At 39.6% G+C, this 18,823-nt stretch overlaps 1 protein-coding gene across 3 annotated transcripts in view; it reads left to right on the top strand.

Moving 5' to 3' along the window:
• The window catches only part of SUPT3H (SPT3 homolog, SAGA and STAGA complex component), a 327,848-nt gene that overhangs the window by 133,358 nt on the left and 175,667 nt on the right, over nucleotides 1–18,823 (top strand). The window lies entirely within an intron of this gene.

Here is an 18,823-nt window from a genome sequence, read left to right as displayed (position 1 = left end):
ATGAACCAGGCACAGAATTTGAGAGTTATTATCTTTTTGTCAGAGCATTCTTTTTTTTTTTAATTCACTTTATATCTCAACTGTTCTCGCACTTCTCCAGGTCCCACCCTCCCTCCCTCTTTCCCTTATAACCCCTCCTCTACTCCACAGAAAAGGGGAGGCGCCCCCCTGCACTAACTCACCTCAGCACATCAAGTTGCATCAGGACTGAGCTTAACTTCTTCCCCTGTGGCCTGGAGAGGCAGCCCCACCAGGAGGAAGTGATCAAAAAGCAGGCATCAGAGTCCATGTCAGAGGCAGTCCTTCTCCCCTTACTAGGGTACCCACATGGAGATCGGGCTGCCCATTGGCTACATCTGTGTATGGGGCCAAGGTCCAGTCTATTCATGGTCCTTGGTTGGTGCTTCAGTCTCTACAAGTCCCCCTAGGCCCTGGTTAGTTGGCTCTGTTGATTTTCTTGTAGAGCTGCTGTCCTTTCTGGGTCCTTCTATCCTTCCCCCAACTCTTCCACAAGCCTCTCTGTGCTCTGCCCAATGTTTGGCTGTGAGTCTCAGCACCAGAGTATTCTAAAGACAAGCATTTCCCCTTTCTCTCTATACCATGCCCTTCTAAATGAGGAGTTCAATTCTAGACGTGTGCATTGCGGAGCACTGTGGTTGTCTTTTAAAGCTCTTGATATGAAGAAGAAAAAGGGCCCCCGCAAAGCTTTGCTCCAAACCTGTTTTGCCATAGTTTTTGTCTGTGGTAACGGCCATGCATCTTCTATTCTAAGTCAATGGTCCCTCCCTTAGAGGGCAAGCGCTCCACCCTCACATCTCTGATGTTGTCATTCATATCTTTTGGGGGAGCCTTTAATTATCAATCTCAGAACATCCTATAAATCTTCATTAGTAAATTCCTTGTGAAAGTTTGCTGAAAAGTAGTTACTGTGAACTGTGTATGCAGCAGCTGTTTGCCCAACTTTAAAAAAAAAAATGACCGTTTTAATTTGTTTTAAAAATATCCACTGGCACCAGTTCTCATTGCAGATGTGTGGTTGTAACATTTCATTTTTAAAATGTGTATCCATCTTTTTTCAGTTCCAAAGGAGTCCAAAGAAACCATCTCAAACCTTAAAAATAACCACTAAACCTACACTGTTTTTGGTTTTTAAAAATTCTCGAGGGAGGACATTTTTTATCTTGGACCGAAGCTTCATGCAGGGTGGCCCATTTAAAAGAGGCCCTGTGCACAGCCACATTATTAAATGGGAACGTTTTAAATGGGCCACCCTGTAAATCAGGGCTTTTTCCAGTGGGCATTTGCTCCTTTGCACACTTGAGAGTGCGATGCAGGTTTTCAGTCACTGTGCTTGATAAGCAACCCTGGAGCTTAAATGTGCACATCCAGGTGACAGGAGCTGTGCAGATCTGAATTCAGACATGGGGCAGAAGCTTGCAGGTCATCCTGCAAGACATTACCTTTCCAAGGCCTTCTGGAGGGTCCAGCCAGCATTATGCAGATCTCCTTTGTGAAAACATTTTTAATGGATGAAACACAAAGAAACTGGAAATAAGTTTTGATTTAAACAGTAATACAACTTTAGATCTTCTTTTACTGGGATCTTTTATATCAGGGCAGACATCGCTGTTTTAAAACAATGTAGAATATATAGTACTGGGTCTTTTCAATGTAAAGATTCCCAATGTATTATTCTTTTGAATTATATGTACATATATATATGGAGCGCTCTCTCTCTCTCTCTCTCTCTCAGAATAAAATCTTATTTGAGCAGTAATCTGTGTAATTCAAGTTTTGCTAAAAGCCCACCCAAATTTATAAGGCCAGAGTATAAATGGAAGTCTGTATACCATGTTATCCAAGTACCCCCAAATCACAAATCAAAACAGAACAAGACGCAAGAGAATGGATAATTGGCCCTCTATGAAAAGGCGCTTTGCTGTGCCATAATCTGTTAAGTCCTTTCTGGGGGAAGCGATTTGAGACCCTCAGCATTCCTGACACTTAATCTTCCGTTGCCCAAAGTACTGCCCACTTCCCACCTGCTCTAAAACAGACACAAGCCTTGTGATGTTGTCTTTTGTTTTGTGCACATGGGAAAGCTTTCCCTAGGGCGTGCATGGTGTCATGAGATGAGATGTGTTGGCTACGCTGTCAGCAGCACGTTTTGAAGTTGCTGTGTTTATGGCATTCTGACTCAGGACAGACTTTCCTTTACCACTCCCAGGTGATGTGGTTAAACCCCTATCTGTGTATAACCTACTGAGTGCCGAACTGCTGACTTCAGCTGTAAACATCAGTGGGATCTGAATCTCCAAACTGTTCCTTGTGGTTCTCCAACTCAAGAACAGCGTTCTCTTTTACTTTTCTATGGCTCATAGCTGTTGCGAAGAGCAACACATACTATTTGTTTGTTTGTTTGTTTGTTTGTTTGTTTTCAGTCTTAGAACATTTTAGGCCATTACAATTTCAGTATGATGACTAACAGCTTGCTTAAGAAGTAGCCAACATGTTTAACTCTGTATATTATAGAAAATAGAGCCTGGAGGCCAGAGTAGAAATTATTCCTCATTAAGTTAATTGGAATCCCAAGAAAGTTTGCAAAACAAGATGTCATCATGGCTGCTCTGGCCTAGGTTGATCATTGTCCTCTGGAGGAATAAAAAACTCAAGTCAAAAATTAAGGTAGACTTTTCTTTTTCTTCTTAGCACACCCGCTAAGCTCACAGTTGTCAGGTTCTTAAAAAAAAAAGAAAAAGAAAGAGTACAAATAATTTGAGTTTATTTTAATAGTCATAGTGTTCTACATTCTATAAAGATTTTAAGTCAGTTTTTCCCTAGTATGAAAACAAAAAAGACCATGGCACAGCTCTTGTAGTAGCCATCATGCTATTGTCTCACCTTTGTACGTAATGTCTTGACTAAGCAGTATCTCCTTTATTTTTCCCTCCCCTGATACTGGGGTGAGGCTGTGCTACCATGAACATGTAAAAGCATAACAAACAAAAATATCGTTTATTGCCTTAGTTTTTTGTGTGCCCAGTTATGCATCACATGTGGAGGCAGATAAGAACATTGCATGTCTTTCTCAATCACGTTCTACCATATATTTTAGGCAGTGCCTCTTGCTGAACCTGAAACTCACTCTTGGCTAGACAGGCTGCCAGTGAGCTTCAGGGATCCTCCTCCTGCCAAGCCCAACACCAGGCTTGACAGTACTCAGGGCCATGGCCAGCATTTGCATGGAAGCTGGCATTTGGAGCATGGATTTGCATCTTTCAGAGCGTGCACGCCTACCCACAGAGCCATCTCCCCAGACCCTTCCTTTATTTCTTAATGTGAAGTTTATCTTGAGAAAGGAAACCAGAGTGGCATGGGTCTAAATGAACTTTTTGTTTGCCTGTGCTCCCTTTGTTTGAGGAGGAGGTCATCTTATGGGTCTTTGCCTGACTTATTTAGAACCAGATAGACTTGATGCCCCATGAGACCTTTTGAACATTGAGGATCCAGGGCCTAGTTACTGTGGCAACGCATCTCCTTCATTCAGGATGTTTTCATTTTACACCAAGACGAGATTGGTAATTAGGTCTTTGTCTTTCCTTCTACCTAATAGCCATTGAGCAAACTACAGCGTACTTATTTTGAAGGCAGAAAAAGAGACCTGCTTCATAGCTGCACCATGCATAGAAAGTTGTCTTAATTTTAGCTTGACAGCTTTGTATAATCCATGGCTCCTTTTATTTTGGATTTAATCATTTTGTTTACTTGATTATTAAATAATGACAGATGTTGTTTGAATCCTGTGATGTTGGACCATGTTTCTGTACTGTTTAGTAAAGCATCAAAACTGTAAGACAAGAACAATTTATTTTCCACAGTCTGAGGGTTTAGATGTTGGGCAGGTGTGGTGACACACGTGCGTAACCCTGGCACTCGTGAGGTGCAGGCGTGAGGACTGGAGCTCAGGGTCATGCCTGGCTTGCTGTGTGGCAGTTTCTAGGCCAGACTGGGCTACATGAGTTCTTGTCATGAATAAATGAGTGAAGAGCCTGTGAGGGGGAAGCTGCATCGTTGTCCCTGCTTCTCTCTGACTGAGGCTCCTTGGCTCTCAGAGGGTTAGCTCTGGTCGCGTTGCTTTCTCCTCCTAAGCATTCACATTATTTTTCATCTGTATGTTTCTTGTACAGTTTTCTCCTTTTAATCAGGACACGTACTATACTGTGTTAGAATCTACTTTAATGTCATCGTTTGACATTTGTTTCCTTTGTAAAGATCCTGTTTCCAGGACAGTCATATTTTGAGGTACTAGGTACTATTTGGTTTCTGTTCCCATAATGGATACCGTGGCTATAAATAACTTGGGGATGGACAGCTTTATAGTCCATCATGAAGGAAGATCAGGGCCGCAGTCTTAAGGAAGGAACTGAGCTAGAGGCCATGGCCGAATGCCGCTCCATGGCTTGCTTAGTTTGCTTTCTTACAGCACCCAGGACTTCCTGCCCAGGGGTGACCCTTCCCACAGTGACCACCAACCCTTTCACATCAATCATCAACCAAGAAAATTCACCACCGGCTTGCCAACCAGTGTGGGCAATTGAGGGTCCCTCTTCCACAAGACTGTAACTTGTGCCAGGTTGACACAAAACTAGCCAGTACAGCTGTTTAATTAAGAATGTACTTTTTGTTTTGCACATTTTTAAATTGTTGGGAAACATACAAAAGAAGAGTAATATTTCATGCTCTATAGCAGTTATTATTCATATCTCAGGATCTAGTCCCACAGTTGAACTAGACCATGAGTGCTCCCACTCAAGTGTTTCTGCATTGCTACTTTGGCACTATGCTGGGCTGTGAATTTGCAACAAATACTTTATAACCCTGTTCCAGAAAAGTGAGATAGTAAATGACCTCTGAATTGTAGCAACAGCTTTTTTTTTATCACCCATTAAAATTGTTTTAAATAATATAATAGTATATTTTAAAATTCATTTTGAAAGTGTATAATTTAAAGCTTATTCTAAAATTTTACATATTCTGTTGTCTCAATACAGTTTTATGTTAGACCAACTGAAGGCAAAATTTATGTAAGTCCTTGGGAGTGTCCAAACATATATAGACCAACGATTTCGCTTTATTCAAGGTTGCATCAGAGAATATTGCTAAAATGAATTAAACTTGTATATAGATTATGGTTATTATATAAATATGCACATACATGTATGTAGTAGACATTTTTATTTGGGAACCCAAATGGAAAACAGGGCTTATTTCATTGTTGGTAGGTAAGCTTTTGGAGTTGACCTATGTAGTCAGAAAATTGGGCTAATGAGGTGATGTTTAACCTAAGTTCTCAAACACGGAAACATCTAGAAGCTGTGTACTCCATTTCCATAGTGTATACTCAGGCGTGTCATTAACATGTTTGAGGACTTGGAATGTGCACACAGTTATTGTTCATTGAGTGTGAAAGAATAGTCTAAAAGAAATTTAGACTGCCTTCTTGAATTAAGAAAAATCGTATGAATCTTCAACAATACTCCCAATTGTTTCATCTTTATAACTTAAAAGTAATACCATTTTGCACAACCGAAAGAACACTCTTGTACCCAAATTGTTTTAATTACATGTGTGGTAATTTATTCTATTTATAAATGACTTTATACTTTTATATTTACATTATATTACAATTGGATACATCTTACAGTCCCCAAATCCACTGTTTATTTTAAAATATGTTACTTTTATTTATCATATAATTACATCATACCCCAATCAAAACTTCCCCTCTCAGGTTCATGTCCTCTTTTTCTTTAATTATTATTGTTACATTTATACAAATACCCATACATACTGTATATACAGATGTTGTATATATATGTGTGTGTGTGTGTGTGTGTGTGTGTGTGTGTGTGTGTGTGTGTATTGTGTGTGTGTGTATTCCTTTTCTCAGCAGTGATTCATTTCTGTAGGTCTTTATCTCAGGGTGGGGCACCAGGGAATTTTCCCAGTGATTTTTCCCCCACTTTATTAGGAAAAAAATAATCTTGGACATAATTGAAAATATCACATACTAAAATTGAGCAGACCCAAAGATCATACAATGCAATGAGCTTCTGCATCATTAGAATTAGCATTAAGAACAGATTTATTGTTAAAACTTACTTTTATTCTCAAATCCTTCTGATAAGGCTGGGTGCCAGGCAAATTTGTAAGGCAGTTTAGGCCCCTGTAGAGTGCATTGTTCCCATAGAGAGCAGATTAAGAGAAAGACATTTAAATCAATATCACCTAAAATCTTTGTCTTTACTGTAATGGTGATGCAAAATCATTATTAAATTGCATTTTTAAAGTCCTTTTAAAGAAGCTATTTAAATTATGTTATGTTTAGAAATTTGAAATAATCACACTGGCCAGGTGTGGTGGAGCAAGCCTTTAACCCCAGTACTTCAGAGACAGAGGCAGGTGGATCTCCAGCTTGAGGCTAGCCTGGTCTACAAAATGAGTCCAGGACAGCCAAGGTTACATAGAAACCCTGTCTAGAAAAACAAAACCACAAAAACAAACAAACAAAAAAACCCCACAAAAAGCAAAAGAGAAAAAGAAAAGAAAATAGTTACACTGAATTAAAAAAAAAAAAAGGAATAGTTACATTGAATCAAACCAGTCTTTTTTCTATTGTGTTATTCTTATGACATGTAATAAAAATGTTACAGACAGCATTGCTAGTTTTCTTCTCCCTTACTGATCCCCACCCCTCCCTGACTCCATGTCTGGAACAGATTATTGTAGGCTATTTTGTTTCAATAGCATGGTAAATGTGACACCTAATTGAAAATTTAGTAACAGTAAACATATTGATATTGCATTTTCTCTTTTGAGGTTGAAACTTACATATGTAGAATGCACACTTTCCTCACTTTAGTATTTTATTTTAACTTTGAAAAAGAAACTTCATTTTTACTTTGTGTTTGTTTGTTTTAAAGACAGCATTTCTCTGTGTAGCTCTAGGTGTTCTGGAACTCTCTTTGTAGACCAGGCTGGCCTTGATTTCAAAGATTAGATATCCACTTTCCTGCATCTGCCTCTCAAGTGCTGGAATTAAAGGCTTGGGCCTCCAACTATGTGGCTTTCTCAATTTTTTTTTTAACTGAGACTTTGCAAAGGGAAATCAGTAAGTAGAGATGAGCTATGCGAATTTAGTGTAGAATAGAATATTAAGTTATGGAAAATTAATTTAATATTAAATACTAGACTCTGCTTTGAATCATGTGGCTGTGAACAATATGCTTGGGCAACACCTAAACTAAAGCATAGGCTTTAGAAGTCAGGGACGGGGAGAAGGGAGGGGTCCAGAGCTGAGAGCCTGCCATTAGTGCCATAGTCTGTCTCTCTGTAATGGCAGGAGAGGTAAGCTGCTCGTACTCACGCGGGTCCTGTACACACTGTTCCCTCAGAGCTGAGCATGCCTTCTCTCTGTTAAGGCTGAGGGAGCATTCTCTAACCAGCCAGAGCAAGGAAAAGTGGTGACAGTAGCAGGCTCCAGTTGTTACTTCCATAGTCTCGAGTGCTTGGAACTCAGAGAGACTGAGGAAGGCCTAGTTTTGAGATCTTCTGAGACCTTTCTCTGCCTGTCCTTTACATATGGAGTAGGAAAGAGATTGATGTAGTGGGCTGCAAAGAGAATCACACCCCTAATAGTCACATACCTAATTAACCCATTCCCTAGCCAAATTTTTATCTCTGTAAAATATGATACGTCTTTTGGCAATGTGGTTTATTTTACACTTACTGTTGTAGAATTTCCGCAGTAAAGTGGGTTTTTTTAAAAAGTGTGTGTGTGTGTGTGTGTGTGTGTGTGTGTGTGTGTGTGTGTACACATGTGCACAAGTGTCCTAGGAGGCTAGGAGAGAGTGTCAGATTCTGTAGAGCTGGAGTGATGTGCAGTTTGTGCAACCCAAAGTGATTCTGAGAACTGAACTTGGATCCACTGGCAGAGAAGCAAGCAGTTTGAACTACTGAGCCAGCTCTCAAGCCCATTACATACATCTGTACACACACACACACACACACACACACACACACACACACCTCCCTGAGTGCTGGGACTACAGGATGAACTACCATTCCATGTAACTAAAGTACTATTTTAAGATTTCAGTAGGGACATTTTTTCTGTTAGCAGAGTGGTATCTAAACTTCATCATGTCCTTCTTACAAGCCTCTACTACTGACCCGCACTCAGTCGTGCAAGTCTCAAGCCCCACATAGGAGAGACTGCAGCCATTCCACCCCCACCCTCCCTTCACCTTTCACCTCTCTACCCACACTAAGCAATTCTGAATTTTTCTTAAGTCTCTATGTAATTTATATATAATGGCAACAATTATTATTGTAATTACGTAATTTGAATTTTTATATTGCATTCCTAAGACTTTTAAAAAGCAAGACAAGTTTTATGTGGTAGACACACAAGCATTTGGAGTTGTTGTCTTGTGTGTGGTGTGTGTGCCTGTAAGCCTGAGGTTAGCACCCACCATCTTCCTTTGTTGCTCTCTGAGGCAGGCCTTTCTCTGCATCTGCAGCTCCCTTGTTTGTCATAGTCTAACTGTCCAGTTTGCCCCAGGACCACTGTGTCTTCCCTAGGGCTGGGATTACAGACTGATGCCACGCCCACCAGGCTTGTTTGTGGGTGCTGCAGATCCTGAGGTCTACCAGCAGCCCAGTAGATAAGCCATTTGTTTACATCTATTTAGATTCCTTTTTGTGGTTAATAGTGTGAAGGGCTTTGGTATTTCAGTGCTTTTTCCTCTCACCTTCATGAACTCAGCTGCTGTGCTCTTTACACATGATTTGCATTTCTGCATGCTGTTGCAGGAGATCTGATCACACTGTGAACTCCAAGATTGTGTTGTTTACTGGACAAACCTGTTTCTAGTTGTGGTGTGACTCAGCCCTAGCATATACCTTTAATCCAGGAGCTTTTTGCTTGAGTTGTAAACAGGAGTAAATAAAATTAACCCTAGGACAAGAGGCGGAACAAACAGCCAGTTGGCAGGAAGTGAACATAGGAACAAAAGCTAAAGAGCTGCCTCTCTAAGCCTGCAGACTTTCACCCCAGCGTCTGGCTCCCAGGTCATTATTGGTAAAATTGAAGTTTTGAGATTTTGTTTTAAAAACAACTGTATATCCCACATTTAGTTGTCAAAAAGTCATCCAGAAGTCTACTATAAGCTACTCAGTTTGGATAATACTTGGATCCCAGAAGTCTACTATAAGCTACTCAGTTTGGATAATACTTGGATCTTTTACCTCATTTTGTTTTTCTCTGATAGTAGTTGAAATAGCCTAAGTATCTAAGCTTAGTGAAACACCGTTATGAAGTAATCAGTAGTTAATTTTTAGAGCGTGTAGTAAGAATACTGGGAATTGCATATGTGCCCTTGTGTAATCTAGACCTGGAATAGAAATAACAGTAAAAATTATTAGTAATTATAATAAAGGAAATAATAGTATAGGTTCTCACCCCAGTTTTCATTTACTATGCTGCTGTAAATCATTATTAGTATGTTACCTCAACACTAGTATCTGTGATGATGACTGTGCACATACTCTGGTGGTTGCCGGTACCTGGTATAGCTGGCCCTCCACACCCGTGGGTTTAGCATCTAAGGATTCATCTTCAGACTCTGACCTTCAGTTCCCAAAAAATACTATATAAGAAATCTTTATGTAGCATTCATATTGTAGGAGTTAATCTCACAAAAAGATGTATCCAGGCTATGTGAAAATGCCATACACTTGTACATAATTTACTTTAATTGTCCTCATATCTTTGTGTCCATGTGAAACCTGAAACTAAGTGTTCTATAGATACTGAGAAACAGTACTGTGCTTTCACTGGTATTTCTAGTATACTTAGATGCCTGCATATGTTCATGGTAAGCTTGTTAAAGTACAGACAAAGCTCTTGGTGGTACAGTTTAATATATGATTTTTAATGATAGTTTATGTAGACTTGTATAAAAGTTATTTATACATACCAAAATGTGAAATTCTGGTCTATAATCTAATGTGAAACCAAAAGATCACTTAATGTATGCTATGTGTTTATTCTCAATAGAATCATAACATATAATTATATCCTAACTTCTTTCTCATGTCATCTTTTTTTATACATGTTCTGGAGAATAAATTGAAACTGCCCTTTTTTTTTTCTGGGTATACTAAATTCCATTTTGATTTGAGGAATATTGTTGAGACTAGAGGTAAATGTTTACTTTCTCTGAACAAAAGTGACTGATCATTGTCTAGTTTACATATTCTACAAAGACAGTTGTCTTGTATGCTTCAGGATTTAAGTGGAATCTGTTACTGAGTAATCAAATGGAATACAGTATGTAGCACAACTGGAATATGTTATATATTTTCCTTTTGGCAGTCACAGATATTTGCACAATTAATTTTCAATTTCTTTAGTGAGTCTAAAATGACTTTGCAGAGTTTTCCTTATTTATATCTTCATTTACACACTCTTGTATTATCCTAGACTAATACTTTGGTTTCTGTGAATATAACTATCAGGAAAAAATACATAGGAGTTTATTAATGAAATAGTGATATAAATTATTATCTTGGGTTTTGTTTTTGTTTTGTTTTTTTTAGGTTTTTTGTTTTGTTTTTGTTGTTGTTGTTTGTATTTTGTTTTTCAGGACAGGGATTTTCTGTGTAGCCTTGTTTGTCCTAGCCTCACTTTGTAAACCAGGCTGGCCTTTAACTCACAGAGATCTACCTGTTTCTGCCTCCTATTGTGCTGGGATTACAGGCATGCACCATCATACCCTGTAAACCCTTTAAACTTACTAATCTCAAGAAAGTTCTGGATCTCTAATTATTAGCGTTTATAAAATAATGTGTAAGGGGAAATGGTGTGCCATGAGGTAGAAATTTCAGATGGATGTTCCATTTCACTTTAGATGATGTCATTATGGAAACAATGGCAAACTGGCTCAAAGACAGCCCTGAAGCTAGTCCACCTCTCAACAGCCCACACAAGTGTGGACTGTGGGATCTGCTGCCATGTTTGACTTGTTCACTATGAAGGTTAGAGGGCTGCTTTGTTGTTTATTTATTAAAAACTGAGAAGTTTTCTATTGAACCCAAAACTTAAGCCTCAATATATAACCAAGTGAGTACTAAACTACTGTGATTAAACTGAGAGCTGACAGTGGTGGTCTTTGGGTCTTTGGAAATGTCTCCCCAAGGCTGTAGCATTTACCCTGAGACCTTGCCATGTGATTTCTTGGGGGAGATACAAACAGATGTGTGTTCACTTTAGAAAGTGTGTGAGTTCAGGGTAAAGAAATAATTCACCAAGTCTTGGTTGTCGAACCCGAGAGCCTACGATGACTCTAAGGCAGCTGTGTGAGAAACTGCTCAATAGAGTCGCACTCTAGGACTCTTGGTATAATAGCAGGCCTTTCTAGCAGGAGAGCCTCAGGGACCCTTGGTTTACAGGGCCTGGTGAGTCTCCTGGCTCTGTCAGGGCCCTGGGCCAGGTAATGTCGAGCATCCCCTCTTCTTCCTCCAGGAAGGCCTGCTTCCCTTCTGAGGAAATGGCTGTACAACAGACCTACATGCCAAAAGTGAGGAATGTTGAACCTGGAAGCAAAACATGAGGTCTGGTGACCTCAACTAGATCTTTTCGTAGATTGCCCTGGGCTGGGAATAGGGATAGGAGGTTATTGTCAAGGGACATAAGGTTTTTGGGTACAAGAGAAAAGTCTTAAAATTGGATTGTATAGATGGGCGTACCACTCTGTAAGTTTACTTAAAAATCATAAAATTGTGTACTTTAAACAATCAAGTTTTCAGACTATGTAAATAATAGCTCAAGCTGGTTTTAAAAGAGGCCCTTTAGCAAACAAAACAGAACTTTGAAAAACAATGCTTATTCATAGTTTTGAAAGTAGGATTTTATATTTTCAACTGAGCTTGATGTTTGGAAATCACAAAAGCATCAGAAATCTACTGAAGTAGAGAGCATCTTCCATGGGGGCAGCGACAGGCACAGTAATGGCCGCTTAGAGAGCAGTAGGTTTCCATGGTTCAGCACATGTAGTAACACCTGGACGTGCAGGCATGCAGATCACCCAGTACATATTGGTGCCTTAAAGGAAAATAGACATAGATACAGATGTGTATGTATAAACTTTGAATTTGAGAGAGAAAGAGAGCACAGGCACTAAGGTGTGACGAAGATGCTTCTCACAGGTGTCTGTTGTTCAGGCCTTTGAATTTGTCTCTTGGTTAAACATATCTCAGGATGCAAATGGAAAGAACAGGATGCGGTTGACTAGGTTTGTGAGAGCAGGCTTCTCTAACACGGTGTCAGAAATATCGAGCACATTCAGCACAGGAAATAAGAGGTGGGATCAGATCCATTGCTTCTTATCAGGTGCACATGTGTGGGGAGTTTCTTGGAAGTGAAGATGCCAACTCTTGTTCTGAGAAAGCATGAACGTCCTGGATTGGCATTCTGGAGGTTGACATTCTCTGTAGAGGAGTCTCTATGAAAGGACATGCTGTTCATTATTCAGAGATATGTTTATTGAAAGGAATGCTTCCTGTTGACTTTGGATGGGGGCTGCTTAATGCAACAGCAACTGAAAAAAATACCATTAGTTTATTAGAGAAATGAGTTCCCCAGTGTGTAAGAAGACCTTGTGATGTACACAAGAAATACTTTTTGAATGCATTAAAAATTCTTTATAAGCCCCATTGTTTGCTCTCATTACCATCATCATCTCGTTGTTTAAAACTGAAGAACTTGGCTTTGAAGGTCTAGCATCTTAGCCTGGAGTGTATTTGGATTCTTTTGCCAGCAGCCTTAAGTCATTTGGAGTCTTTTCCTGCAGTCAATGTTCCTGAGTTGCTGTTCAATGTTGTATAATTAACATAACTTAGAAAATAATCATGCAATGGCAAGTGCATTGGTGATCGCATTTCATTGTTGGAGAACATCTTAGAGCGTCTCATAGGGTAACGTACATTTCAGCTGTGGACGGTAATGCTGGGGTATTTCCAAATTCATTTAACTGAAGAATAAATTGTTTTCAAAAAGTCAAGAAGGCATTACAAGAATATTTCTCATTTGTGTACATTCACATGATTAAATAAAGGTCTGACAGTGCATGCGGCACTCTCCTCTGTAATCATCTAAATCGTGTGTTACTTTCTCTCCCTTTTCCCATAGGTAACTACTTATTTTTATGAATCTCTACGATTCCAGGTTCATATATATTTACATTTTTTACAGGATATTTTGCTTGTAATTTGCAGTCATGGAGACTGAATTTGGTAGACACCTACTTTGTCAGTGAACTACACTACCAACCCTATGGATTATTTAGACAATGTTGAATGCAGGTTTTGTTGAAGTTACATGCCATGTATTTCTAACATTATAAAAAGTTGAGAGGTTTTTGTTTTTGTTTTTTTATGTTCTAGTAACAATAATAATGTTTTAGCAGTATTAAATGTTTTGGGGGTATAGTAGACTAACAGTTTTCTTGAAGTAATTGCTTCTTTCTTCAAAAGCTTTGTAGGATTTAGTTATACAAAATAATTGAACCAGGAATCCTTTATGTTAATTTGTTAGTCTTTTCTGCAAAATGATCACTTAAGGTTAATTTCTCTAGTGTCTTACAGTTCGACTCATTTAACATTGCATGTCACAGAAAGACTTCACATACAATCAAAGTCCTGCCTTGCACACTTATCTGGCTTCAGGACCATGAGATGGTTTTAAAACAGAATGCATGGGCTGACATCAGAATCAGTGGTTGTAATTTGTTTTCTTCATCTTTTCTATTCCTCAGTAAAGTGTCTTATAGGATATGACAACATTTGACCCGTGACTTGTTTGAAGTTCATATAATCAAGAGATGGATCTTAAGATGTCAAGCAAACAAGAGAACATTTATTACAAGGAAATCTTTTGTCTCAGAGTTTGGTCTGATAGATTGGTTTAACCATAGCCTTGGATTTCACAAATCTTTTGTTAATCAAGTTTATGAGAAGTAGACAGATAAAAATGGTGAAGCTTAGAAACAACAAAATCCAAGAGGACGTCTAATTGGCATGTTTGTGACTCTAATTGCCTTACATGGCTGATCAAGTCCAGACCTCTCCACCTGCCCCCTCAGGCGGTGGGCATTCAGTCTCAAGGTCTGCAGGAGATGCTGTGACTCACATGGCCTGATGGGTGTGCTGTGCCTGTACTGCCCACTGCCAGCTTAGTGGACTGGGTTCATGCTATGGCTGTAACCTGTTCCTTCACTCTCATTCCCCTTGGGAGGAATTCCTGGGAATTATAGTGGCACCTGCCTACAAAAGAATAGTCAACTAAGGGCCTGGAAGGTAAAAAGGAAATTTTGGTGAGGGAGACAGAAAATCATCTAAAACCTTCTTTAAACCAAGCAGTTTGTTACAGTGTCTACTACAAGGTAATGTGTTACCTGGCCTAGGGAAATGTCCCAAAAGACCAGAGCTAAGGGGGAAAAAATGACTGTCCAGATCACAGTAAAGTAAGCACAGCATCAGCATAATGGACTGCATCGTGTGCATTAACATGTGTAGCCGTGGGAAATACTGAAAGCAGCTCAGCATCGGAGGGCGCACAGGGCAGCAGTAAAGCTTCCAGGTCTTGTCTCGTAGACTTGGTTGCTGGCCACACCAGGGGCAGACCTACTGTGTACCCTGAGTTCCTCCATCCCTGGCTTAGCTGCCTGCCAGAGACTGATGCCCTTCTTAGTAGCTCATAATTCGAGCTTACTCAGCCCTCTGTTCTGTTTAATCAGGGTGTAAGAATTGGGGAGCAAACACTTAGATTAGATTAGTGACCTGCTAAATGTACTGAAAAAGAATAATATAAAGCCCTAGAATAATGTCTCCAGCCTTTGAGAGCAAATTTTTTAAGGGAGGAGGAGATGAGTTTTGGAAATGACTTCCACTTATAGCAGCAGAAGTGGATTAAAGCCCCCTTCCTCTCATTGGTCATATTCATATGTTTCAGTGTATTTGTTTTTCTTTCTTTCTTTCTTTCTTTCTTTCTTTCTTTTTTCATTTCATGACTATTGCTTGGTTTATTACGTAAGATGTAGTTTTTTCTCATTCCTAAAGATGTTGTTTCAGGATTGTAGAATTAGAAAGGCGTCTTTCAGTGTCCTGGGGTTTGGGGAACCTTGAAGCCCAAGTTACTTGCCAGTTTCAGTACTACAGAGTGACAGGGGCGGGACTAAACCCGGTCACCTGACTTCCAGAGCATTTCTCTTTCATCCTGACTGAAGTGCCCCATTCCTTCCCTGACTCAGAGCCACAGCTCCAGTGTGATGCCAGCTGAGTCCACCTGATGGCATTCACAGGTGCCATCCTCAGGTCCCAGGCGTGGGCGTGGTGGTTGGTCCTCACTGCGTTGAGGGCACCTAGAAGGCCAGTGAACCCACCTCTGGCATCATGGCAGAAGACTGTTCAGTATTATCTTTCTGAAACAGTCCATGTTAATTCACTGAGGGAATCAGAAAGTGAATAGACTACCAGAAATGAAAGGAGGAAAAAGGTTAGGCTATGTGAAATTGGAGGAGCCTTTCAAGGGTGCATCTTCCCTGTGGCCTCTTACCCCCCACCCTGTTCTCCCTCCCTCCCTCCCTCCCTCCCTCCCTCCCTCTCTCTCTCTCTCTCTCTCTCTCTCTCTCTCTCTCTCTCTCTCTCTGTCCTTCCATCCCTCCCACCTCTTCCCCTCCCTCCCCCTTCTTATCTGCCCTGCTCTATCATGCCTTTTCTGCCCTTCCTTGCCCCTCCCTGTTCCTCCATAACTTTCCACAGGCCCACTAAACAGGGCCCAGCAACAGGGGGCTAGAAATGGTAAATAACAAAATATTATTTACTTCCTTTTCAGTTGTTTCTGTCAAGAATTTCTGTTTAAAACAGACAGGCACGCACACAAGCATGTACCAAACACAATTGGGGTTTTGATGGGGAGTCTATGAAATTTATGACTTTAGGCAGTTTGGTCATATTAACAGTATTCTGCCAAGTGGAAAAGGATTTCCTTTCATCTTCATATGTTTATTTTTTATGGATCTCATCTTTCTTAATTTCAGCAACCTCATATAGTTCTATTTAGTAAGTCTTTTGCCTGTTTTGTTAAATGCCTTCCTCTGTATTATATTCTTCCTGAACATATTTTCTAAAAATTTTCCTTCATATTTTTAATTTTTAGTGTATAGAAACACAACCAATTTTAAGCAGATTTATTTTTATGTTGATGGGTTTATCTCATGCATTCCTGATTGCCATAGGCCAGAGGTGGACTGCATCCCCAGGAACTGGAGCTGTAAGTGTTGTGAGCTGCTGTGTGGGTGCAGCCCGTACTCCAGCCGCTGAGCCTCTGCTCCAGCCCAGGCACCGCTGACTTTAACATGGTGATTTTAAGCTTTGCTGTGTATTTTCTAGCTCTTGCTTGGTTTTGTTTGTCTGTTTGGTTTGGGTGGATACTTTATATAGTGTATGGCAGATCATATGATCTATAAACAAAGATAATGTTTCTTCTCTTCTTTGCTCTTGGATATTTTTTTTTTCTTCAGTTGCTCTGGAAAAACTTTTAGCAGTGGGTTGACTAGAAGTGACAGAAGTGATCACCCATGTTATGTCATGTTTTTCACCATTGAATGCTTTCTGTGGGGGTCTCTAGTGTCAGTCTATATGGTATTAAGGAGGTTCCCACAGGCAGGTTTGTTTGTATATTTATTTTAATGTTGCTATCATGTTTCTCATGAAAATTTTTGTGTGTTTTTTCAAATAGGATCAGCCAACTTGGTAGTGGGTTTTGTTGTTGTTGTTAATATGTCTGTTTTCGGTCTATTTCTTTTGACACTGAACTTTACTATGTAGTCCAGGCTGCCCTTAAACATGCACTTGCATAATAGTCTTTGTTCTGGGATTGTAGGTATGTCCTAAAGCTTGAATTACATAGTTAATACTTAATTAATATTTAATTATTCTGGTGTGTGTAGGTCTCATTCTGTGGTTGGCTGTTCTGCTGTCTCGTTCATGATGATTTATTTCCTAGTATATGTAGTAATGGTCCTTGATATGTTATCTTTGGGAATAGTTTTAAATCTGTGATTACCCTTGTTCATAAAGGGATGATACTTTGTACCTGGGACTAGTATAAATACAAATCACTTTAAATTAATGTATGACTTTATTAATTATCTTTTCTGTCTGTATAGAGAAAGCAAATATTCTGCCATTATAAAATTTAATTTTTTACTAACAATTTTTGGCAGTGATATCATTCTTTTTTTTTTATCTTTTGTATATGCCTGTGTCATTGTCATCTTCTTCTCCTTCTTCTTCTCCTCTTCCTCCTCCTCCTCCTCCTCCTTCTTGTTATTTGTATTGTTTTGTATATTGTTTTATTTGAGACAAGTTCTCTGTGTATAGCTCAGACTGACTTTGACCTCAGTCTGTAACCCATGCTGGCCTTGAACTCAAGTGATTCTTCTGCCTTTGCCTTTTGAGTGCTGGCTTGCAGCCTTGTACTGCCATGCATGGCTAACAGCAGAATTCTGAGGGAAGACTGTCTTTGATCTTCTCGGTGGTAAGCCTTGGTAGGTAATGGCCATTGGAAGGATGCAGTTTCCTTGTTCCCACGCTGCAAATATCAGGATCACCGGGATTGGTTTCTTTGTTCTTCAAATATATTTCCTACCTTTTTATGGGGTCTTTGCATTCTTTCTTGTACCCTGAAATAAATCTATGCTGGTTCACTCTTGAATGTAGGCTGCTGTGAGTGAAGTATGAGCCTTAACTACAAACATAAGGTCACTGCTCTCTAGTCAACTGAGAGCCAGTCTTCTCGTCGTGCTTGAATGTCTGGTCTTCTCTTCTGCCAATGCAGGCTTAAGTAAGGCGTCAGTTTGTTGTACGGTTTCAGGGATTCTTTAAGACAGAAAGAGTCTCTGTATATCTTGTACATAGATGCTGTAAACGAAAATTGTAAACAATTCTTTATATTCTGTTTATGTGTAGTTGGAGATCATAAGTAGTACCATTTTCATATTTAAGCAATTTTCTGTTATTGCATTACATCTTTTTTATCTTACGTGACTGTTGTTTATTGTTTTTAACAAAATCTCAAATGTGTGATTTAACAACAACAACAAAAAGACTTGGGAGCCAGATGCTGGGGTGAAAGGCTACTAGCTCAGCAAGGCAGAAAGAAAAGGAAATTCTCCTCCATGTTATCTCAAAACCCTCAAACTGAAATATCCCTCCCTTCTACTTCCTGTGCGTCTCTCTATCCATCCTCCTGACATCCTTATACTCTCTTTGGTTTTTCCCTATGTTCTCTCACTGTCATTTGGTTACTTGCTCCACCTCTTGACTATAGTTGACTTTATTTATTCCTGTTTATAATTAAGAAGAAAGCACTTGGATTAAAGGTGTGTGCGAGGGCTGATCCATACCACAACCAGAAACAGGTTTTTCCAATAAATAACACAATCTTGGCGTTCACAGTGTAATCAAATATCCTGCAACAATTGCTCTGCTCTTGTAGTGACAGTGTAGATTTGTTACTGGTGCTTTGGTGCTTATATTGTGACATAGTTGGTGGTATTTTCCATTTTCAAAAATATTTTTTATCTTTTTAAAAAATTAAGTGTATGCATGTTTTGCCCATTTGTGGCTATCAACTCAAGGGTCCAGGCAAGGCTGGGGTGTTGTTATGCCTGGAACTGGAGTAATGGGCAGTTGTGAG

This window comes from Acomys minous (genome assembly GCF_964271855.1).
Source record: "Acomys minous genome assembly, chromosome: 13".
Classification (NCBI taxonomy): Eukaryota; Metazoa; Chordata; class Mammalia; order Rodentia; family Muridae; genus Acomys; species Acomys minous.
The sequence above is the reverse complement of the archived record's forward strand: the minus strand, read 5'-3'. Positions and strand labels throughout refer to the sequence as shown.